At 49.5% G+C, this 26067-nt stretch overlaps 1 long non-coding RNA gene across 2 annotated transcripts in view; it reads left to right on the top strand.

Annotated features, from left to right (window-relative positions):
* The window catches only part of LOC135037852 (uncharacterized), a 307719-nt gene that overhangs the window by 209038 nt on the left and 72614 nt on the right, over positions 1–26067 (top strand). The window lies entirely within an intron of this gene.

A 26067-nucleotide genomic window follows, 5' to 3' on the forward strand; every position in this document is an offset into this window, starting at 1 on the left:
TAATGCTCCTAAATCTGACACTCTTCTGGCTGACGCCATTGCCAGTAAAAAAAGAACTTTAACTGTTAACCACTTAAGATCTGTTCTCTCAAGTGGTTCAAACAGAGAACCCTGGAGAAATTTTAGAACTAAATTCAAATACCAGGGAGCTGCAGGAGGAACAAATGGAGGTTGAATATGTACTACTCCTTGAAAAAACGTACGTACATCCTGTAGGTCAGCAATCTTCTGCTGAAACCATACAGTCAACGCTGAGACTTGCACCCTCAAGGAAGCAACCTTCAACCCTTTATCCAATCCTGCCTGCAGGAAATCCAAAATCCTAGCTACTTTAAAAGATCTCGGATTGTAATCTTTCCAGAACACCAATGAATATAGGCTTGCCATATTCTATGATATACACGGGCCGAAGAAGGCTTTCTTGCTCTAAGCATGGTTTGGATTACTTGCTTTGAAAATCCTTTAGCCTCTAAGATAGAGGTTTCAACAGCCACGCCGTCAAAGACAGGCGATCCAGATGACTGTGACAACAAGGACCCTGCATTAATAGATCTGGACGTTGAGGGAGCAGTATCGGTGCTTCCACGGACATTCTCAACAGATCTATGTACCAATGCCTTCTTGGCCAAGCTGGAGCTATTAGAATAATTGCTCCTTTTGCCTGTTTTATCTTTTTCACTACTCTGGGTAACAGAGATATTGGAGGGAACAGATATGCCAGCTGAAACCTCCATTCCACCGACAGTTCGTCTACCAGGACCGCTCCTGGGTCCCCTGTTCTTGATCCGTACCTCGGAACTTTGTTGTTTAGACGAGACGCCATAAGGTCTATCTCCGGTAGACCCCATCTGTTCACCAGTGTCTGAAACACTTCTGGGTGTAGTGCCCATACGGTTTCCTGAATGGTGTGCCGACTGAGAAAATCCGCTTCCCAATTTAGTACACCCGGGACAAATACTGCTGACAATGCCGGGAGATGGAGTTCTGCCCATTTTAGAATGGGAGTTACTTCCTCCATCAGACTCTTGCTGTGAGTTCCTCCTTGATGATTGAGGTAGGCTACTGCCGTCGCATTGTCTGAGCGGATCTGGACTGGTTTTCCTTGTAGATTGTCCTTTGCCTGAACTAGGGCCAAGTAAATGGCTCTTATTTCTAACAGATTTATCGGTAGGCGACTTTCCCTTGCAGTCCATTTTCCCTGGAACCATAGGCTTCCGAGTACCGCCCCCCAGCCTTGCAGGCTGGCATCTGTCGTCAGGACTTGCCACTCTTTTATCCAAAAGGGTCTCCCCTTGTTTAAATGGTCTGTCTGTAGCCACCATGCTAGAGACCTTTTTACATTTACTGGAATCTTTATCATCTGCTTCTTTATTGTTTGATGATTTCCGTTCCATTGGGTCAAAATGAGATGCTGCAACGGTCTGGAGTGGAATTGCGCATATTCCACCATGTCGAACGTTGATACCATCAGACCCAACAGTCGCATTGCTGCATGGACTGACATTGTCTGGGCTTGCAACGCTTCCTGAGCCATGACCTGCACCTTGACTATTTTCTTCTCTGGTAAGAGAACTCTCTGTAGGTCTGAATCCAATATGGCTCCCAAATGAACCATCCGCTGTGACGGATTCAGGGACGACTTCTCCCAATTTATGAGCCACCCGTGTCTCTGTAAACAAACTATCGTCTGTTGGAGATGGCTCAACAGTAAATCTTGCGACTGTGCTAAGATTAATAGGTCGTCTAGGTATGGGAATATTCTTATCCCTTGTTTGCGCAGACAAGCTGCCATAACCACTATGATCTTGGTAAATACCCTGGGTGCTGTAGCTAGCCCGAAGGGCAGAGCTTGGAACTGGAAGTGTTCCTTGAGGATGGCAAACCTGAGGTAACACTGATGTGATAGTGCTATAGGCACATGCAGGTAAGCATCCCGTACATCCAGAGATATAGTCTCCCGGTTCCATAGCCAACATTATGGAGCGTAACGTCTCCATATGGAACTTCGGGATCCATATGTAGTTGTTCAACATCTTCAGATTTAGAATTGGTCGATATGACCCATTTGGTTTCTGGATTAGAAACAGATTGGAGTAATACCCCTGTCCCCTTTGTGATGGAGGTACTGGGACAATCACACCTGACTGCAGTAATTTTTGGACTGCTTCTTGCAGGGCATTGGCCTTCGACTCTATACGAGATGGGCTGGTGCAAAAAAATCTTTGAGGAGGCCACCTCCTGAATGGGAACCCATACCCCTGAGATACTACCTTCTGCACCCAGGCATCTGCTGTTGACTGTTGCCATATGTGTGCAAATTGCAGGAGTCGGCCCCCAACCCTGGAATCCTCCAGGCGGAGGCCCGTCTCCTCAGGCGGAGGCCCGTCTCCTCAGGCTGAGGGTTTTTGTTCAGGTTTGGAAGCTGGCTTTTTGCTAGCCCACTGCTTCCTATCCCTGGATTTAAACTGGGGTTGTTTAGGCTCCTCTTTAGCTTTCGCTTTGCCAGCGAAAATAAGAATTTACTCACCGGTAATTCTATTTCTCGTAGTCCGTAGTGGATGCTGGGAACTCCGTAAGGACCATGGGGAATAGCGGGCTCCGAAGGAGGCTGGGCACTCTAGAAAGATTTATGACTACCTGGTGTGCACTGGCTCCTCCCACTATGACCCTCCTCCAAGCCTCAGTTAGGACACTGTGCCCGGACGAGCTGACATAATAAGGAAGGATTTAGAATCCCGGGTAAGACTCTTACCAGCCACACCAATCACACCGTACAACTCGTGATACTATATCCAGTTTGACAGTATGAAAACAACTGAGCCTCTCAACAGATGGCTCAACAATAACCCTTTAGTTAAAAATAACTAGTTACAAGTATTGCAGACAATCCGCACTTGGGATGGGCGCCCAGCATCCACTACGGACTACGAGAAATAGAATTACCGGTGAGTAAATTCTTATTTTCTCTAACGTCCTAGTGGATGCTGGGAACTCCGTAAGGACCATGGGGATTATACCAAAGCTCCCAAACGGGCGGGAGAGTGCGGATGACTCTGTAGCACCGAATGAGAGAACTCCAGGTCCTCCTCAGCCAGGGTATCAAATTTGTAGAATTTTGCAAACGTGTTTGCCCCTGACCAAGTAGCTGCTCGGCAAAGTTGTAAAGCCGAGACCCCTCGGGCAGCCGCCCAAGATGAGCCCACCTTCCTTGTGGAATGGGCATTTACAGATTGTGGCTGTGGTAGGCCTGCCACAGAATGTGCAAGCTGAATTGTACTACAAATCCAGCGAGCAATAGACTGCTTAGAAGCAGGAGCACCCAGCTTGTTGGGTGCATACAGGATAAACAGCGAGTCAGATTTTCTGACTCCAGCTGTCCTGGAAACATATATTTTCAGGGCCCTGACAACGTCTAGCAACTTGGAGTCCTCCAATTCACTAGTAGCCGCCGGCACCACAATAGGCTGGCTCAGGTGAAACGCTGACACCACCTCAGGGAGAAATTGGGGACGAGTCCTCAATTCTGCCCTATCTATATGGAAAATCAGATAAGGGCTTTTACATGATAAAGCCGCCAATTCTGACAATCGCCTGGCTGAAGCCAAGGCCAACAACATGACCACTTTCCACGTGAGATTTCAGATCCACGGTTTTTAGTGGCTCAAACCAATGTGATTTTAAGAAACTCAACATCACGTTGAGATCCCAAGGTGCCACAGGAGGCACAAACGGGGGCTGAATATGCAGCACTCCTTTCACAATGTCTGAACTTCAGGCACTGAAGCTAGTTCTTTTTGAAAGAAAATCGACAGAGCCGAGATCTGTACTTTAATGGAGCCTAGTTTTAGGCCCATATTCACTCCTGCTTGCAGGAAATGCAGAAATCGACCTAGTTGAAATTCCTCTGTTGGGGCCTTTTTGGCCTCGCACCATGCAACATATTTCCGCCATATGCGGTGATAATGCTTTGCTGTAACATCTTTCCTGGCTTTATAAGCGTAGGAATGACTTCTTCCGGAATACCCTTTTCCTTCAGGATCCGGCGTTCAATCGTCATGCCGTCAAACGCAGCCGCGGTAAGTCTTGGAACAGACAGGGCCCCTGCTGACGCAGGTCCTGTCTGAGCGGCAGAGGCCATGGGTCCTCTGATATCATTTTCTGAAGTTCCGGGTACCAAGCCCTTCTTGGCCAATCCGGAACCACGAGTATCGTTCTTACTCCTCGCCATCTTATTATTCTCAGTACCTTTGGTATGAGAGGCAGAGGAGGGAACACATAAACCGACTAGTACACCCACGGTGTCACTAGAGCGTCCACAGCTATCGCCTGAGGGTCCCTTGACCTGGCGCAATATCTCTTTAGCTTTTTGTTGAGGCGGGACGCCATCATGTCCACCTGTGGCCTTTCCCAACGGTTTGCCAACAGCAGGAAGACTTCTGGATGAAGTCCCCACTCTCACGGGTGTAGGTCGTGTCTGCTGAGGAAGTCTGCTTCCCAGTTGTCCACTCCCGGAATGAACACTGCTGACAGTGCTAGTACGTGATTTTCCGCCCATCGGAGAATCCTTGTGGCTTCTGCCATTGCCATCCTGCTTCTTGTGCCGCCCTGTCGGTTCACATGGGCGACTGCCGTGAGGTTGTCTGACTGTATCAGTACCGGCTGATTTTGAAGCAGGGGTCTTGCCTGACTTAGGTCTTTGTAAATGGCCCTCAGTTCCAGAATTTATATGTAGGGAAGTCTCCTGACTTGACCATAGGCCCTGTAAGTTTCTTCCCTGTGTGACTGCTCCCCAGCCTCGAAGGCTGGCATCCGTGGTCACCAGGACCCAGTCCTGTATGCCGAAACTGCGGCCCTCTAGAAGATGAGCACCCTGCAGCCACCACAGTAGAGACACCCTGGTCCTTGGAGACAGGGTTATCATTTGATGCATTTGAAGATGCGATCCCGACCACTTATCCAAGAGGTCCCACTGGAAAGTCCTCGCATGGAACCTGCCGAATGGAATTGCTTCGTATGAAGCCACCATTTTTTCCAGGACTCGTGTGCAACGATGCACCGATACCCTTTTTGGTTTTAGGAGGTCTCTGACTAGAGATGACAGCTCCTTGGCTTTCTCCTGCGGGAGAAAAACTTTTTTCTGTTCTGTGTCCAAAATCATCCCCAGGAACAGTAAGCGAGTGGAAGGAACCAGCTGTGACTTAGGAATGTTCAGAATCCAGCCATGCTGTTGTAGCACCTCCTGAGATAGTGCTACTCCGACCAGTAACTGCTCCCTGGACCTCGCCTTTATAAGGAGATCGTCCAAGTATGGGATAAATAAAACTCCCTTTTTATGAAGGAGTATCATTATTTCTGCCATTACCTTGGTAAACACCCTCGGTGTCGTGGACAGTCCAAACGGTAGTGTCTGGAATTGGTAATGGCAATCCTGTACCACAATCTGAGGTACTCCTGGTGAGGAAGGTAAATAGGGACATGCAGGTAAGCATCCTTGATGTCCAGGGATACCATGTAATCCCCCTCGTCCAGGCTTGCAATAACCGCCCTGAGCGATTCCATCTTGAACTTTGTTATGTAAGTGTTCAAGGATTTCCATTTTAAAATGGGTCTCACCGAACCGGCTGGTTTCGGTACCACAAACAGTGTGGAATAGTAACCCCGTCCTTGTTGAAGTAGGGGCACCTTGACTATCACCTGCTGGGAATACAGCTTGTGAATTGCCTCTAGCACAGCCTCCCTGCCTGAGGGAGTTGTCGGCAAGGCAGATTTGAGTAAACGGCGGTGGGGAGACGCCTCGACTTCCAGCTTGTACCCCTGAGATATTACTTGAAGGATCCAGGGATCCACCTGTGAGCGAGCCCACTGATCGCTGAAATTTTTGAGGCGGCCCCCCACCGTACCTGGCTACGCCTGTGGAGCCCCCGCGTCATGCGGTGTACTCAGAGGAAGCAGGGGAAGAATTTTGATTCTGGGAACTGGCTGCTGGTGCAGCTTTTTTCCTCTTCCCTCGTTTGACCCGCCTGCTTTTTTGAAGCCGAAAGGACTGTACCTGATAATACAGTGCTTTTCTTAGGCTGTGAGGAAACCTGAGGTAAAATATTTTCATCCCAGCTGTTGCTGTGGATACGAGGTCCCAGAGACCATCCCCAACCAATTCCTCACCCTTATAAGGCTCTATGTGCCTTTTAAAGTCAGCATCACCTGTCCAGTGTCGGGTCTCCAATACCCTCCTGACAGAATGGACATTGCAATAATTCAGGATGCCAGCCGGCAAAATATTCCTCTGTGCATCCCTCATATATAAGACGACGTCTTATGTTCGCAAAATAGTATCCCTGTTTGAAAGGGGTACAGACCACGCTGCAGCAGACTGCAGGTCTCAGTCTAGTACCTGAGTGTGTAAATACAGACTTCAGGATAGCCTCCTGCTATTTATCAGCAGGTACCTTCAAAGTGGCCGTATCCTAAGACGGCAGTGCCACCTTGACAAACGTGTGAACGCCTTATCCACCCTAGGGGATATCTCCCAGCGTAACTTATCCTCTGGCGGGAAAGGGTACGCCATCAGTAACTTGTTAGAAATTACCAGTTTCCTATCGGGGAAACCCACGCTTTTTCACACTTCATTCACTCATTTGATGGGGGAACAAAACACTGCCTGCTTTTTCTCCCCACACATAAAACCCTTTGTTTTTAGTGGTACTTGGGTTAATGTCAGAAATGTGTAACACATTTTATATTGCCGGGATCATGTAACGGATGTTCCTAGTGGATTGTGTACATGTCTCAACCTCGTCGACACTGGAGTCAGACTCCGTGTCGACATCTGTGTCTGCCATCTGAGGGAGCGTTGATGGCCTTTGAGACGCCTGGGCAGGCGCAGGCTGAGAAGCCGGCTGTCCCATAGCTGTTACGTCATCCAGCCTTTTATGTAAGGAGTTGACACTGTCGGTTAATACCTTCCACCTATCCATCCACTCTGGGGCGACATCTCATTTATCGGCATCTGCTCCGCCTCCACATAAGTCTCCTCATCAAACATGTCGACACAGCCGTACCGACACACCGCACACACACAAGGAATGCTCCAATGAGGACAGGACCCACAAAAGCCCTTTGGGGGGACAGAGTGAGAGTATGCCAGCACACACCAGAGCGCTATATAATGCAGGGACTAACTGAGTTATGTCCCCTATAGCTGCTTTTATATAATTTATACTGCGCCTAAATTTAGTGCCCCCCCTCTCTGTTTTAACCCTGTTCTGTAGTGTAGACTGCAGGGGAGAGCCAGGGAGCTTCCTTCCATCGGATCTGTGAAGGAGAAATGGCGCCAGTGTGCTGCAGGAGATAGCTCCGCCCCTTTTCAGCGGACTATTCTCCCGTTTTTTTCTGGATTCTGGCAGGGGTATTTTCCACATATATAGCCTCTGGGGCTATATATTGTGGTATTTTTGCCAGCCAAGGTGTTATTATTGCTTCTCAGGGCCCCCCCCCCCCCCCAGCGCCCTGCACCCTCAGTGACCGGAGTGTGAAGTGTGTATGAGGAGCAATGGCGCACAGCTGCAGTGCTGTGCGCTACCTTGGTGAAGACTGATGTCTTCTGCCGCCGATTTTCCGGACCTCTTCTTGCTTCTGGCTCTGTAAGGGGGACGGCGGCGCGGCTCTGGGACCGAACACCAAGGACTGGGCCTGCGGTCGATCCCTCTGGAGCTAATGGTGTCCAGTAGCCTAAGAAGCCCAATCCGGCTGCAAGCAGGCGAGTTCGCTTCTTCTCCCCTTAGTCCCTCGCTGCAGTGAGCCTGTTGCCAGCAGGTCTCACTGAAAATAAAAAAACTAAATCTATACTTTCTTTCTAAGGGCTCAGGAGAGCCCCTAGTGTGCATCCAACCTCGTCCGGGCACAAGATCTAACGGAGGCTTGGAGGAGGGTCATAGTGGGAGGAGCCAGTGCACACCAGGTAGTCATAAATCTTTCTAGAGTGCCCAGCCTCCTTCGGAGCCCGCTATTCCCCATGGTCCTTACGGAGTTCCCAGCATCCACTAGGACGTTAGAGAAATGAGAGAAATTTTAAACCCTTGGACTTAGGGTTATAGGTAGCCGGAAATCTGATCTTCTTCGATTCAGCCTCTGACTCAAGGATATCCGATAAAGGTTTTCCAAATAATATATTACCCACAAAAGGCAATGCCTCCAATTCCTTCTTGGACTCCGCATCTGCCTTCCAGGTCCGTAGCCAAACTGCTCTGCGAGCGACTACTGCCAGGGCTGAAGCTTTAGACGCAACAGTGCCTACATCAATAGCTGCTTCTTCTAAATACTGGGCAGATTGTCTTAAACGGCAAAGACGATCCTCTTGCTCCCTAGTAGGAGAGGTGATGTCACTCTCTAGTTCCTCTATCCATTCGCCCATTGCCTTTGCTACCCAGGCCGAAGCCATAGCAGGTCTTACCACTGCACCCACAAGAGAAAAAATATTTTTCAATAGGCTCTCTATCCTGAACATGTGCATCTACTTTTGGAGGAACTTCTCTCTTCGAACAATCTCCAGCAGGAAATGGATAATAAGAATCCCATCTCTTAGGAATCTTATACCTTTTACCGGGCGCTGCCCAAGACTCATCCATCATTTCCGTCAACTCCTCGGACGCTGGAAATTCAGCTTTCACTGACTTTGTTCGTTTGAATACAGGTGCTTTTGCTTTTAACGCTGTCTTGGCTGGTTCTTCCAGAGAAAGCACAGCCTTCACTGCATTAATGAGTTCAGCTACATCTTCTGAACTAAAGCTCTGCGACTGATCATCATACGGAGTTGAAACTATTGTTTCCGCATCATCATCCGATGTATCATCTTGTGTAGTCTGCCATACAGACGTATCTGTCTTAGTCTTACCTGTCCCTTGGTTGGTTGTAGAAGCAGAAAAAGGAAAGGGAGAAAGAATGTCTCTTTGCTGGCGCACAGCAAAGAGACATTCTTTCTCCCTTTCCTTTTTCTATATAACACAATTTGTCTCTGGTAGCACCCCCGAACGTCCTATAACTAATATATAATGCAATTGATGGACATTTGTTGGGGCCCTTTTCCATAAATTACTCAGGACTTAATAGCTTGTGCAGAACATACCCCCCTTTCCCTGGATATCTTGCTTGTATAAGCTACTGGAACCAAGCCATAGGAAGGGAGGTGCATGTATGGGTTCATAGTGTAACCTAACCCTTGAGGTGGTGCTACCGGAGCTAACCTGTCCGCTATTGAAGACAGAGTCCTTGCGAACATATTCCATGGTGGCTCTACTGGAGGTTGAACTAACTCCTGTTTTTTACTTCGCTGAAAAGCGTAACAGTTTGCACACAAACCCTCATAAGTGACCAATTGATTCATATCAATTACCCCTGACTTACAAGATAATAAGAATTTACTTACCGATAATTCTATTTCTCGGAGTCCGTAGTGGATGCTGGGGTTCCTGAAAGGACCATGGGGAATAGCGGCTCCGCAGGAGACAGGGCACAAAAAGTAAAGCTTTCCGATCAGGTGGTGTGCACTGGCTCCTCCCCCTATGACCCTCCTCCAAGCCTCAGTTAGGTACTGTGCCCGGACGAGCGTACACAATAAGGGAGGAATTTTGAATCCCGGGTAAGACTCATACCAGCCACACCAATCACACCGTACAACTTGTGATCAAAACCCAGTTAACAGTATGATAACAGAGGAGCCTCTGAAAGATGGCTTCCTAAACAATAACCTGAATTAGTTAACAATAACTATGTACAATTATTGCAGATAATCCGCACTTGGGATGGGCGCCCAGCATCCACTACGGACTCCGAGAAATAGAATTATCGGTAAGTAAATTCTTATTTTCTTTATCGTCCTAGTGGATGCTGGGGTTCCTGAAAGGACCATGGGGATTATACCAAAGCTCCCAAACGGGCGGGAGAGTGCGGATGACTCTGCAGCACCGAATGAGAGAACTCCAGGTCCTCCTTAGCCAGAGTATCAAATTTGTAAAATTTTACAAACGTGTTCTCCCCTGACCACGTAGCTGCTCGGCAAAGTTGTAATGCCGAGACCCCTCGGGCAGCCGCCCAAGATGAGCCCACCTTCCTTGTGGAGTGGGCCTTAACAGATTTAGGCTGTGGCAGGCCTGCCACAGAATGTGCAAGTTGGATTGTGCTACAGATCCAACGAGCAATCGTCTGCTTAGACGCAGGAGCACCCATCTTGTTGGGTGCATACAATATAAACAACGAGTCAGATTTTCTGACTCCAGCTGTCCTTGCAATATATATTTTTAATGCTCTGACAACGTCCAGTAACTTGGAGTCCTCCAAGTCACTTGTAGCCGCAGGCACTACAATAGGCTGGTTCAGATGAAATGCTGACACCACCTTAGGGAGAAAATGCGGACGAGTCCGCAGTTCTGCCCTGTCCGAATGGAAAATCAGATATGGGCTTTTGTAAGATAAAGCTGCCAGTTCTGACACTCTCCTGGCCGAAGCCAGGGCTAGTAACATGGTCACTTTCCATGTGAGATATTTTAAATCCACCTTTTTTAGTGGTTCAAACCAATGAGATTTTAGAAATTCCAAAACCACATTGAGATCCCACGGTGCCACTGGAGGCACCACAGGAGGCTGTATATGCAGCACTCCCTTAACAAAAGTCTGGACTTCAGGAACTGAAGCCAATTCTTTTTGAAAGAAAATCGACAGGGCCGAAATTTGAACCTTAATAGATCCCAATTTGAGACCCATAGACAATCCTGATTGCAGGAAATGTAGGAATCGACCCAGTTGAAATTCCTCCGTCGGAGCACTCCGATCCTCGCACCACGCAACATATCTTCGCCAAATGCGGTGATAGTGTTGCACGGTTACTTCCTTCCTTGCTTTAATCAAAGTAGGAATGACTTCTTCCGGCATGCCTTTTTCCTTTAGGATCCGGCGTTCAACCGCCATGCCGTCAAACGCAGCCGCGGTAAGTCTTGAAACAGACAGGGACCCTGCTGAAGCAAGTCCCTCCTTAGAGGTAGAGGCCACGGATCTTCCGTGATCATCTCTTGAAGTTCCGGGTACCAAGTCCTTCTTGGCCAATCCGGAACCACTAGTATCGTTCTTACGCCTCTTTGCCGTATAATTCTCAATACTTTTGGTATGAGAGGCAGAGGAGGAAACACATACACCGACTGATACACCCAAGGCGTTACCAGCGCGTCCACAGCTATTGCCTGCGGATCTCTTGACCTGGCGCAATACCTGTCCAGTTTTTTGTTGAGGCGAGACGCCATCATGTCCACCATTGGTCTTTCCCAACGGGTTACCAGCATGTGGAAGACTTCTGGATGAAGTCCCCACTCTCCCGGGTGAAGGTCGTGTCTGCTGAGGAAGTCTGCTTCCCAGTTGTCCACTCCCGGGATGAACACTGCTGACAGTGCTATCACATGATTCTCTGCCCAGCGAAGAATCCTTGCAGCTTCTGCCATTGCACTCCTGCTTCTTGTGCCGCCCTGTCTGTTTACATGGGCGACTGCCGTGATGTTGTCCGACTGGATCAACACCGGTTTTCCTTGAAGCAGAGGTTCTGCCTGGCTTAGAGCATTGTAGATTGCTCTTAGTTCCAGAATGTTTATGTGAAGAGACGTTTCCAGGCTCGTCCACACTCCCTGGAAGTTTCTTCCTTGTGTGACTGCTCCCCAGCCTCTCAGGCTGGCGTCCGTGGTCACCAGGATCCAATCCTGTATGCCGAATCTGCGGCCCTCCAATAGATGAGCACTCTGCAACCACCACAGAAGAGATACCCTTGTCCTTGGAGACAGGGTTATCCGCTGGTGCATCTGAAGATGCGACCCTGACCATTTGTCCAACAGATCCCTCTGAAAAATTCGTGCATGGAATCTGCCGAAAGGAATTGCTTCGTAAGAAGCCACCATTTTTCCCAGGACTCTTGTGCATTGATGTACAGACACCTTTCCTGGTTTTAGGAGGTTCCTGACAAGCTCGGATAACTCCTTGGCTTTTTCCTCCGGGAGAAAAACCTTTTTCTGAACCGTGTCCAGAATCATCCCTAGGAACAGCAGACGAGTTGTCGGCATTAACTGGGATTTTGGAATATTCAGAATCCAGCCGTGCTGTTTTAGCACTTCTTGAGACAGTGCTAATCCCATCTCTAGCTGTTCTCTGGACCTTGCCCTTATTAGGAGATCGTCCAAGTATGGGATAATTAATACGCCTTTTCTTCGAAAAAGAATCATCATCTCGGCCATTACCTTTGTAAAGACCCGAGGTGCCGTGGACAATCCGAACGGCAGCGTCTGAAACTGATAGTGACAGTTTTGTACAACGAACCTGAGGTACCCCTGGTGTGAGGGGTAAATTGGAACGTGGAGGTACGCATCCTTGATGTCCAAGGACACCATAAAGTCCCCTTCTTCCAGGTTCGCTATCACTGCTCTGAGTGACTCCATTTTGAACTTGAACTTCTTTATGTACAGGTTCAAGGACTTCAGATTTAGAATAGGTCTTACCGAGCCGTCCGGCTTCGGTACCACAAATAGAGTGGAATAATACCCCTTTCCCTGTTGTAGAAGAGGTACCTTGACTATCACCTGCTGAGAGTACAGCTTGTGAATGGCTTCCAAAACCGTCTCCCTTTCGGAGGGGGACGTTGGTAAAGCAGACTTCAGGAAACGGCGAGGCGGATCTGTCTCTAGTTCCAACCTGTACCCCTGAGATATTATCTGCAGGATCCAGGGATCTACCTGCGAGTGAGCCCACTGCGCGCTGAAATTCTTGAGACGACCGCCCACCGTCCCCGAGTCAGCTTGAGAAGCCCCAGCGTCATGCTGAGGCTTTTGTAGAAGCGGGGGAGGGCTTCTGTTCCTGGGAAGGAGCTGCCTGTTGGTGTCTCTTCCCCCTTCCTCTGCCTCGTGGCAGATATGAATATCCCTTTGCTCTCTTGTTTTTAAAGGAACGAAAGGGCTGCGGTTGAAAAGTCGGTGTCTTTTTCTGTTGGGGAGTAGCTTGAGGTAAAAAGGTGGATTTCCCGGCTGTAGCCGTGGCCACCAAATCTGATAGACCGACTCCAAATAACTCCTCCCCTTTATACGGCAAAACTTCCATATGCCGTTTTGAGTCCGCATCGCCTGACCACTGTCGCGTCCATAAACTTCTTCTGGCCGAAATGGACATAGCAATTACCCGTGATGCCAGTGTGCAGATATCCCTCTGTGCATCACGCATATAAAGAAATGCATCCTTTATTTGCTCTAAAGACAGTAAAACATTGTCCCTATCCAGGGTATCAATATTTTCAATCAGGGACTCTGACCAAGCTACTCCAGCACTGCACATCCAGGCTGTCGCTATAGCTGGTCGTAGTATAACACCTGTATGTGTGTATATACTTTTTTGGATATTTTCCATCCTCCTATCTGCTGGATCTTTAAGTGCGGCCGTCTCAGGAGAGGGTAACGCCACTTGTTTAGATAAGCGTGTGAGCGCCTTGTCCACCCTAGGAGGTGTTTCCCAGCGCGCCCTAACCTCTGGCGGGAAAGGGTATAAAGCCAATAACTTCTTTGAAATTAGCATCTTTTTATCGGGGGCAACCCACGCTTCATCACATACATCATTTAGTTCTTCTGATTCAGGAAAAACTATAGGTAGTTTTTTCACACCCCACATAATACCCTGTTTAGTGGTACCTGTAGTATCAGCTAAATGTAACGCCTCCTTCATTGCCAAAATCATATAACGTGTGGCCCTACTGGAAAATACGGTTGATTCGTCACCGTCGCCACTGGAATCAGTGCCTGTGTCTGGGTCTGTGTCGACCGACTGAGGCAAAGGGCGTTTTACAGCCCCTGACGGTGTTTGAGGCGCCTGGACAGGCACTAACTGATTGTCCGGCCGTCTCATGTCGTCAAACGACTGCTTTAGCGTGTTGACACTATCCCGTAATTCCATAAATAAAGGCATCCATTCTGGTGTCGACCCCCTAGGAGGTGACATCCCCATATTTGGCAATTGCTCCGCCTCCACACCAATATCGTCCTCATACATGTCGACACACACGTACCGACACACAGCAGACACACAGGGAATGCTCTTAACGAAGACAGGACCCCACTAGCCCTTTGGGGAGACAGAGGGAGAGTTTGCCAGCACACACCAAAAGCGCTATATATGACAGGGATAGCCTTATAATAAGTGCTCCCTGTATAGCTGCTTTTATAATATAATTTTTGCCACTATTTTGCCCCCCCTCTCTTGTTTTACCCTGTTTCTGTAGTGCAGTGCAGGGGAGAGACCTGGGAGCCGTCCTGACCAGCGGAGCTGTGTAAGGAAAATGGCGCTGTGTGCTGAGGAGATAGGCCCCGCCCCTTTTTCGGCGGGCTCGTCTCCCGCTCTTTAGTGTATTCTGGCAGGGGTTAAATATCTCCATATAGCCCCCGGAGGCTATATGTGAGGTATTTTTTAGCCAAATAGGTTTTCATTTGCCTCCCAGGGCGCTCCCCTCCCAGCGCCCTGCACCCTCAGTGACTGCCGTGTGAAGTGTGCTGAGAGGAAAATGGCGCACAGCTGCAGTGCTGTGCGCTACCTTTAGAAGACTGAGGAGTCTTCTGCCGCCGATTCTGGACCTCTTCATGTTTCAGCATCTGCAAGGGGGCCGGCGGCGAGGCTCCGGTGACCATCCAGGCTGTACCTGTGATCGTCCCTCTGGAGCTGATGTCCAGTAGCCAAGAAGCCAATCCATCCTGCACGCAGGTGAGTTCACTTCTTCTCCCCTAAGTCCCTCGTTGCAGTGATCCTGTTGCCAGCAGGACTCACTGTAAAATAAAAAACCTAAGCTAAACTTTCTCTAAGCAGCTCTTTAGGAGAGCCACCTAGATTGCACCCTTCTCGGCCGGGCACAAAAATCTAACTGAGGCTTGGAGGAGGGTCATAGGGGGAGGAGCCAGTGCACACCACCTGATCGGAAAGCTTTACTTTTTGTGCCCTGTCTCCTGCGGAGCCGCTATTCCCCATGGTCCTTTCAGGAACCCCAGCATCCACTAGGACGATAGAGAAAAGCATGTTAGGGCTATAAGAGTGCTTGACAAATTCTCATCACTTTTGCCGCTCACAGACATTTTTTCTGATATTGACTACACAATTTTGTGACTGAAAAACACCCTATAATCAGTATATAGAGGTGAAATCAATCTGACCACAGTGCACCTGATTTGAGAGTCAGAACAGGACTGACATTACACAGAAAAGTCAGCACGCATACTAGCAGTCAGTCACATGTTAAAGCATTAGACATTGTCATATGAGAATACAACCTCCATAATAACTTATACATAAGTAGGAAAATTGTACTTCTGTTGAACTGGTTCTTTTTTCAACATAACATGCAGAAAACACAGTAATATACAGGTCTCATATGCAATAGGTACTAAAAATTAACAATGCATACTAAGAAGTAGAAGGAATTTTTAGTACTGTATACCCTGCCTCCAGAGAGCGGGATACAGGGAGACTCACCACACTTCCATATCCAAGCAAAGACGCTCGTAAGACGCTGAGTGGATTCAGACGCTACTGGTGTACACTGCCGCTCTTGGTAACTGATAACGGACACGGACGCTGAGCGACTCCACGTGCATGCAGACGCTAAAGGCCTGCGACTCGGTCTGGATTTATATCCAGTGTACACAACCGCAGCGTCTAAGCTGCGACCGAGTACCCTCGTGGTAGCGTCTGAGCCAGAAGTGAGGTCATTCAGTTCATGAAACGAGAGACACGCGGGAACTGGCCATGAACTCGGAGGAGGGGCGGCCAGGAGAGCGTCTGAAACCCCCTGTTGACTTAAACTCCTAGGATCGCGGCCTCTACCTAGTCCTGGCGCCTATGATCCCCGCAGCGTAGCGCTGTCACACTCGAGATGTTCGGCGCATCAACACACTGTTTGCAGTCTCCATCAAATCAGTGTAGCTGTGTCCTGACCCCTCTAGTAAGAGGAAGTCCATAGACTCACCGTCTCCCCATGCTCCGGCCACAGCCTGGTAACGTCTGCTGGACCTGCTAGAACATCCGACACAGACGCCCGTCGAGACAGCACTGTACCGTGGAGGTAAGCGTTGTTGCAACCCGGTGGGGAGTTGTTGGAGCGACTCTTTCTAATATGCGTTAAAGACGCTGTTAAGAGAAGTTGCTCTAAAAACAATATAGTAAGTCTATAAAAAAGAAAATAATAAAAGCTTTAGGCTGCTTTATTCACAGCAGCCCTGTGACCATGCGGCTTCCTGCCGCACCAAGCAAAAAATAAGAATTTACTCACCGGTAATTCTATTTCTCGTAGTCCGTAGTGGATGCTGGGTGCTCCGTAAGGACCATGGGGAATAGACGGGCTCCGCAGGAGACTGGGCACTCTTAAAAGAAAGATTAGGTACTACATCTGGTGTGCACTGGCTCCTCCCTCTATGCCCCTCCTCCAGACCTCAGTTAGGGAAACTGTGCCCGGAAGAGCTGACATTACTAGGAGAAATAGAATTACCGGTGAGTAAATTCTTATTTTCTCTGACGTCCTAGTGGATGCTGGGTACTCCGTAAGGACCATGGGGATTATACCAAAGCTCCCAAACGGGCGGGAGAGTGCGGATGACTCTGCAGCACCGAATGAGCAAACTCAAGGTCCTCCTCAGCCAGGGTATCAAACTTGTAGAATTTTGCAAAAGTGTTTGAACCCGACCAAGTAGCAGCTCGGCAAAGTTGTAAAGCCGAGACCCCTCGGGCAGCCGCCCAAGAAGAGCCCACCTTCCTCGTGGAATGGGCTTTTACTGATTTAGGATGCGGCAGTCCAGCCGCAGAATGTGCAAGCTGAATCGTGCTACAGATCCAGCGAGCAATAGTCTGCTTTGAAGCAGGAGCACCCAGCTTGTTGGGTGCATGCAGGATAAAGAGCGAGTCAGTTTTTCTGACTCTAGCCGTCCTGGAAACATAGATTTTCAGGGCCCGGACTACGTCCAGGAACTTGGAATCCTCCAAGTCCCTAGTAGCCGCAGGCACCACAATAGGTTGGTTCAAATGAAACACTGATACCACCTTAGGAAGAAATTGGGGACGAGTCCTCAATTCTGCCCTGTCCATATGGAAAATCAGATATGGGCTTTTACATGACAAAGCTGCCAAATCTGACACACGCCTGGCCGAAGCCAAGGCCAACAGCATGACCACCTTCCACGTGAGATATTTTAGCTCCACGGTCTTAAGTGGCTCAAACCAATGTGATTTTAGGAAATCCAACACAACGTTGAGATTGCAAGGTGCCACTGGAGGCACAAAAGGGGGCTGAATATGCAGCACTCCCTTAACGAACGTCTGAACTTCAGGCAGTGAAGCCAGTTCTTTTTGAAAGAAAATAGACAGGGCCGAAATCTGGACGTTAATGGATCCTAATTTTAGGCCCATAGTCACTCCTGACTGTTATGCGGTGATAATGTTTTGCTGTCACATCCTTCTTAGCCTTTATCAGCGTAGGAATGACTTCATCTGGAATGCCTTTTTCCATTAGGATCCGGCGTTCAACCGCCATGCCGTCAAACGCAGCCGCGGTAAGTCTTAGAACAGACAGGGCCCCTGCTGGAGCAGGTCCTGTCGGAGCGGCAGAGGCCATGGGTCTTCTGAGATCATGTCTTGTAGTTCTGGGTACCAAGTTCTTCTTGGCCAGTCCGGAACTATGAGTATAGTTCTTATTCCTCTCTTTCTTATTATCCTCAGTACCTTGGGTATGAGAGGAAGAGGAGGGAACACATAAACCGATTGGTACACCCACGGTGTCACTAGAGCGTCCACAGCTATCGCCTGAGGGTCCCTTGACCTGGCGCAATATCTTTTTAGCTTTTTGTTGAGGCGGGACGCCATCATGTCCACCTGTGGCCTTTCCCAACGATTTACAATCAGCTGGAAGACATCTGGATGAAGTCGCCACTCTCCCGGGTGGAGGTCGTGCCTGCTGAGGAAGTCTGCTTCCCAGTTGTCCACTCCCGGAATGAACACTGCTGACAGTGCTAGCACGTGATTTTCCGCCCATCGGAGAATCCTTGTGGCTTCTGCCATTGCCGTCCTGCTTCTTGTGCCGCCCTGTCGGTTTACATGGGCGACCGCCGTGATGTTGTCTGACTGAATCAGCACCGGCTGGTTTTGAAGCAGGGGTTCTGCTTGACTTAGGGCATTGTAAATGGCCCTTAGTTCCAGAATATTTATGTGTAGGGAAGCCTCCTGACTCGACCACTGTCCTTGGAAGTTTCTTCCCTGAGTGACTGCCCCCCAACCTCGGAGGCTTGCATCCGTGGTCACCAGGACCCAGTCCTGAATGCCGAATCTGCGGCCCTCGAGAAGATGAGCACTCTGCAGCCACCACAGCAGAGACACCCTGGCCCTCGGGGACAGGGTGATCAACCGATGCATCTGAAGATGCGATCCGGACCACTTGTCTAACAGATCCCACTGAAAGATCCTTGCATGGAACCTGCCGAAAGGAATTGCTTCGTAAGAAGCTACCATCTTTCCCAGGACTCGCGTGCAGTGATGCACCGACACCTGTTTTGGTTTCAGGAGGTCTCTGACCAGAGATGACAACTCCTGGGCCTTCTCCTCCGGGAGAAACACCCTCTTCTGTTCTGTGTCCAGAATCATGCCCAAGAACAGCAGACGCGTCGTAGGAATCAGCTGCGACTTTGGGATATTCAGAATCCAGCCGTGCTGTTGTAGCACTTCCCGAGATAATGCTACTCCGACTAACAACTGCTCCTTGGACCTCGCCTTTATAAGGAGATCGTCCAAGTACGGGATAATTATAACTCCCTTCTTTCGAAGGAGTATCATCATTTCGGCCATTACCTTGGTAAATACCCTCGGTGCCGTGGACAGACCAAACAGCAACGTCTGGAATTGGTAATGACAGTCCTGTACCACAAACCTGAGGTACTCCTGGTGAGGAGGGTAAATGGGGACATGCAGATAAGCATCCTTGATGTCCAGTGACACCATAAAATCCCCCACTTCCAGGCTTGCAATAACCGCCCTGAGCGATTCCATTTTGAACTTGAACTTCCTTATATAAGTGTTCAAGGATTTCAAATTTAGAGTGGGTCTCACCGAACCGTCTGGTTTCGGTACCACAAACATTGTGGAATAGTAACCCCGTCCCTGTTGAAGGAGGGGAACTTTGATTATCACCTGCTGAAGGTACAGCTTGTGAATTGCCGCCAGTACTACCTCCCTTTCCTTGGGAGTAGCAGGCAAGGCTGATTTGAGGTAACGGCGAGGGGGAGACGCCTCGAACTCCAGCTTGTATCCCTGAGATACCACTTGTAGAACCCAGGGATCCACCTGCGAGCGAACCCACTGGTCGCTGAAGTTCCGGAGACGCGCCCCCACCGCACCTAGCTCCACCTGTGGAGCCCCAGCGTCATGCGGTGGACTTAGTGGAAGCAGGGGAGGACTTTTGTTCCTGGGAACTGGCTGTCTGGTGCAGCTTTTTCCCTCTACCCCTGCCTCTGAGCAGAAAGGATGCGCCTCTGACCCGCTTGCCTTTCTGAGGCCGAAAGGACTGTACTTGATAATACGGTGCTTTCTTAGGCTGTGAGGGAACCTGAGGTAAAAAAGTCGACTTCCCAGCTGTTGCTGTGGATACGAGGTCCGAGAGACCGTCCCCAAACAATTCCTCACCCTTATAAGGCAAAACCTCCATGTGCCTTTTAGAATCAGCATCACCTGTCCACTGCCGAGTCCATAATACTCTCCTGGCAGAAATGGACATTGCATTAATTCTAGATGCCAGCCGGCAAATGTCCCTCTGTGCATCCCTCATATATAAGACGACGTCTTTAATATGCTCTATGGTTAGCAAAATAGTATCCCTGTCAAGGGAATCAATGTTATCTGACAGGGTATCAGACCAAGCAGCTGCAGCACTACACATCCATGCTGAAGCAATTGCAGGTCTCAGTATAGTACCTGAGTGTGTATACACAGACTTCAGGATAGCCTCCTGCTTTCTATCTGCAGGCTCCTTTAAGGTGGTCGTATCCTGGGACGGCAGTGCCACCTTTTTTTGATAAGCGTGTGAGTGCCTTGTCCGCCCTAGGGGATGTTTCCCAACGTAACCTGTCCGTTGGCGGGAAAGGGTACGCCATTAGTAACCTCTTAGAAATCACTAATTTCTTATCTGGGGAACACCACGCTTCTTCACACAATTCATTTAACTCATCAGATGGGGGAAAAGTCACTGGCTGCTTTTTCTCCCCAAACATAATACCATTTTTTGTGGTAACCGGGTTAATGTCAGAAATGTGCAACACATTTTTCATTGCCGTAATCATGCATCGGATGGCCCTTGTGGACTGTACATTTGTCTCATCCTCGTCTACACTGGAGTCAGACTCCGTGTCGACATCTGTGTCTGCCATCTGAGGTAGCGGGCCTTTTTGAGCCCCTGATGGCCTCTGAGACGCCTGGGCAGGTGCGGGCTGAGATGCCGTCTGTCCCAAGGCTGTTACGTCATCCAACCTTTTATTCAAGGAGTTGACACTGTCGGTTAATACCTTCCACATATCCATCCAATCTGGTGTCGGCCCCGCAGGGGGCGACATCACACATATCGGCTCCTGCTCCGCCTCCACGTAAGCGTCCTCATCAAACATGTCGACACAGCCGTACCGACACACCGCACACACACACAGGGAATGCTCTGACTGAGGACAGGACCCCACAAAGTCCTTTGGGGAGACAGAGAGAGAGTATGCCAGCACACACCACAGCGCTATATAACAGAGGGATTTACACTAATACAAAGTGAATTTTCCCCCAATAGCTGCTTATATCACCTTTTTGCGCCTAAATTTATGTGCCCCCCCTCTCTTTTTTACCCTTTCCGTAGTGTATACTGCAGGGGAGAGCCTGGGGAGCGTCCTTCCAGCGGAGCTGTGAAGAGAAAATGGCGCTGGCTGTGCTGAGGAAGATAGCCCCGCCCCTTCAGCGGCGGGCTTCTCCCGCTTTTTGGATAATATTTATGGCGGGGGATTAGGCACATATACAGTTTAGAACTGTATTATGTGCATTTTGCCAACAAAGGTATACAAATTGCAGCCCAGGGCGCCCCCCCCCCCCCAGCGCCCTGCACCCACCAGTGACCGGAGCGTGTGGTGTGCTGTGGGAGCAATAGCGCACAGCTGCAGTGCTGTGCGCTACCTTATTGAAGACCGGAGTCTTCAGCCGCCTATTTTCTCCTGGTTCTTCCGTCTTCTGGCTCTGCAAGGGGGACGGCGGCGCGGCTCCGGGAACGGACGATCGAGGTCGGGCCCTGTGTTCGATCTCTCTGGAGCTAATGGTGTCTAGTAGCCTTAGAAGCACAAGCTAGCTGCAAGCAGGTAGGTTTGCTTCTCTCCCCTAAGTCCCTCGTAGCAGTGAGTCTGTTGCCAGCAGATCTCACTGAAAATAAAAAACCTAACAAATACTTTCTTTTCTAGGAAGCTCAGGAGAGCCCCTAGGGTGCATCCAGCTCTGGCCGGGCACAGATTCTAACTGAGGTCTGGAGGAGGGGCATAGAGGGAGGAGCCAGTGCACACCAGATGTAGTACCTAATCTTTCTTTTAAGAGTGCCCAGTCTCCTGCGGAGCCCGTCTATTCCCCATGGTCCTTACGGAGTACCCAGCATCCACTAGGACGTCAGAGAAAACTGATCTGACTGAGTCAGTGGGCGGGACTATATAGTGGAGGCCCCAATGCATCCTGGGAGGCCAGAAAGCTTGTGACCGTGTTGGTGCCATTTTCGCTGTCGCTCGACAATATCCCAATGTTATCCTGTGGATAATCCTGTGGACCCAGCCAGAGAAATAGGGAACGCTCTCTATAAATGGTCAGGCAGAAAATGGCATCATCCATGACATGGCTCCTCCACCTAAACTTACCTCAGAGAAAGATAGTCACAACTGAGAGCTGAGGCTGACCTAAGGAAGCCTCAGGTGTAGGGGCTGGCGTGTAGGTGAACCGGGGAGGTAGAATTGGGTTCCTTGACATACAGGAGATCTAGCACCATCTGCCCGAAGGCGTGACCATGACAACAGAGTTGTAAAAGCAAGAGTCAGTTTATTGAACACACAGTTTAGACACCTTGGATATGCATTGACCTCAATAGTAGATGTGCAGGGAGATATACAGTACAGTTCCTAGGAGCGCAGAGGTAATAATAGGATTTTAATACCTACCGGTAAATCCTTTTCTCCTAGTCCATAGAGGATGCTGGGGACTCAAAAAGGACCATGGGGTATAGACGGGATCTGAGGGAGACATGGGCACACTATAAGACTTTTACTGGGTTTGAACTGGCTCCTCCCTCTATGCCCCTCCTCAAGACCTCAGTTATAGGAACTGTGCCCAGGGAGACGGACATTTTGAGGAAAAGGATTTTGTTAAACTAAGGGCGAGATACATACCAGCTCACACCACAACACACCGTACAACTGGATAACCAGGAATACCAGATAACAGTATAAATGAAAAACAGCAACAAGCTGAATATAAACAGATACACAACCTTCGTGTAACCGAAAACAACAACTAACAATACAACTGCAAGTAACAGTCCGCACTGGGATGGGCGCCCAGCATCCTCTACGGACTAGGAGAAAAGGATTTACCGGTAAGTATTAAAATCCTATTTTCTCTTACGTCCTAGAGGATGCTGGGGACTCCAAAAGGACCATGGGGTCTATACCAAAGCTCCAGACCGGGCGGGAGAGTGCGGACGACTCTGCAGCACCGATTGAGCAAACATGAGGTCCTCATCAGCCAGGGTATCAAACTTGTAGAACTTAGCAAAAGTGTTTGAACCCGACCACGTAGCTGCTCTGCAAAGTTGAAGCGCCGAGACTCCTCGGGCAGCCGCCCAAGATGAGCCCACCTTCCTGGTAGAATGAGCTTTCACTGACTTCGGTAACGGCAATCCAGCCGTAGAATGAGCATGTCGAATCGTATGACAGATCCAGCGAGCAATAGTCTTCTTGGAAGCAGGGGCCCCAATTTTGTTGGGAGCATATAGGACAAACAGAGCCTCCGATTTCCTAATTTGAGCCGTTCTGGCGACATAAATTTTCAAAGCTCTAACTACATCGAGAGATTTTGACATAGCCAAAGCACCCGTAGCCACAGGCACTACAATGGGTTGGTTAATGTGAAACGAAGAAACCACCTTCGGCAGAAATTGTTGACGAGTTCTCAATTCCACTCTATCCTCATGGAAAATCAAATAGGGGCTCTTGTGAGACAAAACCGCCAACTCCGACACCCGTCTTGTGGACACCAAGGCCAAAAGCATGACAACTTTCCAAGTGAGAAATTTCAACTCAACCTTTTGCAAAGGTTCAAACCAGTGAGACATAAGAAATTGCAACACCACGTCAAGATCCCACGGAGCCACGGGTGGCACAAACGGAGGATGGATGTGCAGCACTCCCTTCACGAAAGTCTGAACCTCTGGAAGGGCGGCCAATTCTTTTTGAAAGAAAATAGATAAAGCCGAAATCTGCACTTTTATGGAGCCCAATTTTAGGCCAGCATCCACACCTGCCTGTAAAAAATGAAGGAAACGACCCAGCTGAAACTCCTCCGTAGGAGCCTTCTTGGCTTCACACCACGACACATATTTTCTCCAAATACGGTGATAATGCTTCGCCGTGACCTCCTTTCTAGCCTTAAGGAGAGTGGGGATGACTTCCCCGGGAATACCCTTTCGAGCTAGGATTTGGCGATCAACCTCCACGCCATTAAACGCAGCCGCGGTAAGTCTTGAAATACGCATGGCCCCTGCAGTAACAGATCCTCTCTGAGAGGAAGAGGCCAAGGATCTTCTATGAGCAATTCCTGAAGATCCGGATACCAGGCCCTCCGTGGCCAATCTGGAACGACGAGTACTGCCGGAACCCTTGCTCGTCTTATGATACTCAACACTTTTGGAATGAGAGGAAGTGGAGGGAACACACATACCGACTGAAACACCCACAGAGTTACCAGGGTGTCCACTGCACTGGCTTGAGGGTCCCTTGACCTGGAACAATACCTCGGAAGCTTCTTGTTGAGGCGAGACCCCATCATGTCTATTTGAGGAATTCCCCAACGCCTTGTCACTTCTGCAAAGACCTCTTGATGAAGACCCCACTCTCCTGGATGGAGATCGTGCCTGCTGAGCAAGTCTGCTTCCCAGTTGTCCACGCCTGGAAGGAAGACTGCTGACAGAGCGCTCACGTGCTTTTCCGCCCAGCGGAGAACTTTTGTGGCCTCCACCATCGCCGCTCTGCTCTTTGTTCCGCCCTGGCGGTTTACGTACGCCACCGCTGTCACGTTGTCCGACTGAATCAGGAGAGGTAGACCTCGAAGAAATTGTTCCGCTTGCAGAAGGCCGTTGTAAATGGCTCTTAATTCCAGAACGTTTATGTGGAGACAAATTTCCTGGCTTGGCCATTTTCCCTGGAAACTTCTTCCTTGTGTGACTGCTCCCCAGCCTCGGAGATTTGCATCCGTGGTCAGCAGGACCCAATCCTGGATCCCGAACCTGCGTCCCTCTAGGAGGTGAGAACTTTGCAGCCACCACAGGAGAGATATTCTGGTCCTGGAAGATAGACTTATTTTCCGGTGCATGTGCAGGTGAGACCCGGACCATTTGTCCAGCAGGTCCCACTGAAACACCCGGGCATGAAACCTGCCAAACGGAATGGCTTCGTAAGCTGCAACCATCTTCCCCAGCACTCGAGTGCATTGATGAATCAACACTCTTGCCGGTTTCAGAATCTCCTTGACCATGCATTGGATTTCCAGAGCTTTTTCTGCTGGAAGAAACAAACACTCTCTGCAGTTCCGTGTCCAGGATCATGCCCAAGAAAGGCAGTCGAGTTGTCGGAATCAACTGTGACTTTGGCAAATACAGAATCCAACCATGATGTTGCAGAACCGTCAGGGAGAGTTCCACATTTCTTAGCAACTGCTCCTTTGATCTCGCCTTTATCAGGAGATCGTCCAAGTACGGGACAATTGTAACACCCTGCTTGCGTAGGAGTACCATCATTTCCGCCATTACTTTGGTGAAGACCCTCGGGGCCGTGGAAAGCCCAAACGGCAACGTCTGAAATTGGTAATGACAATCCTGCACCGCAAACCTCAGGAAAGCTTGATGTGGAGGATATATTGGGACATGTAAGTAGGCATCTTTTATATCGACTGACGCCATAAAATCCCCCCCCCCCCCCCCCTTTTAGACTGGAGATCACTGCTCGAAGAGATTCCATCTTGAACTTGAAAGTTTTCACATACAGATTGAGGGATTTTAGGTTCAGAATCGGTCTGACTGAGCCGTCTGGCTTTGGTACGACAAAGAGGCTCGAATAAAACCCCTCTCCCCGTTGAGACGGGGGTACCGGGACAATGACACTCTGTTGACTCAGCTTTTGTATCGCAGCACTCACTACTTCTCTTTCTGGGATGGAAAACTGGCAAGGCTGATTTGAAAAATCGGTGGGGGGGGCACCTCCTGAAACTCCAGTTTGTACCCTTGGGACACTATGTCTAACACCCAAGGATCTAGGCCCGAGTGAAACCAGACCTGACTGAAGAGTCGGAGACGCGCCCCCACCGGTACGGACTCCCGTAGGGGAGCCCCAGCGTCATGCGGTGGACTTGGCAGAGGCCGGGGAGGACTTCTGGTCCTGGTAGCCTGGCACTGCAGGCGGCCTTTTTCCCCTACCTCTACCTTTAGTACCTTTAGGTATTTATTTGGCCGAAAGGACTGCATCTGATAATGGGGTGCCTTTTTCTGTTGTGCTGGAACAGAAGGAAGAAAGGATGACTTATCCGCTGTAGCGGTAGACACCAAGTCAGCGATGGCGTCCCCAAACAAGACACTACCTTTATATGGGAGAGCTTCCATAGCTTTCTTGGAGTCGGCATCAGCATTCCATTGATGAATCCACAGCGTTCTCCTGGCCGAGACTGCCATGGCATTGGCCCTCGATCCCAAGAGGCCAATATCCCTCG

The sequence above is a fragment of the Pseudophryne corroboree genome, chromosome 2 (genome assembly GCF_028390025.1).
Source record: "Pseudophryne corroboree isolate aPseCor3 chromosome 2, aPseCor3.hap2, whole genome shotgun sequence".
Lineage (NCBI taxonomy): Eukaryota > Metazoa > Chordata > Amphibia > Anura > Myobatrachidae > Pseudophryne > Pseudophryne corroboree.